The following is an 891-nucleotide window of genomic DNA, read 5'->3' on the forward strand; positions in this document are numbered from 1 at the left end:
TTTTCAAGATGATGTTCAGACTGTCTGTCCTGCTGACAGTTGTCTGTCTGCCCTGTGAATTGCTTCACGTTGCAATGCATCAATTATTATTTTTATTTAGATCATTTGTTTAAGTCATTATTTATCCCTGATTTTCATTGATCTGTTTTTTCTTCTGGTTGTTCAGCAGGTTTGAATGGTCAGGCTTTGGAGTCCATTCCCTCCACTCCAGTGTTTAAAAAGCCCCAAGAAGCTCTCAGTCTTTCCTGTAGAGGAACCAGTTTCAATTTCACACACGGGCTTGACACTGAGACAAGAAGATATGACTGACTGGGGAGACAGAGGGAACATAGTCTGGACACAGGAGATGCACAAGGGTGACTAGACATGAAATGTGGAACACAGGGAGGGCACAGCAACAGAAACCTTAAAAATAGGAACTATGGCTATAACATATGCAGAGAACAATAAGGAGAACAAAACCATGAATAACAATAAATCAGAGAATATAACTTAAACTAGAATTAACACACACTGGATCACAGACCCAGTACCATGACAAAGTACCACAGTAACCTCAGCAATTTACTTTCTGCTAATCACACTCTGTGAGGATTCTCAAAGATATAAATAAACTGAATAAAAATAGTTTGAGATTAAAGCCTTAATGATGTTCCTAAGCATAAATGAACACGTAAATTTATGCTTAGGAAGTGTAATGTAAATACATTCACATTTTTTTGGTAGATTTTATTCCAGCTATTTTTATTTTTTTCATCTAAACGATCACAGAATTCAGGTGGAAAAGAGCAGGATTTTTATTTCCATACAAAGATTTGTTCAGATGTGAAAGTGTTTTTAATAACAGTCAATGAATAACCTTTCCCTGCAGGCTGTCTGATCCAAGCTGTG

Source organism: Pundamilia nyererei, unplaced genomic scaffold (genome assembly GCF_000239375.1).
Source record: "Pundamilia nyererei isolate P.nyererei 1_Seehausen unplaced genomic scaffold, PunNye1.0 scaffold00321, whole genome shotgun sequence".
Lineage (NCBI taxonomy): Eukaryota > Metazoa > Chordata > Actinopteri > Cichliformes > Cichlidae > Pundamilia > Pundamilia nyererei.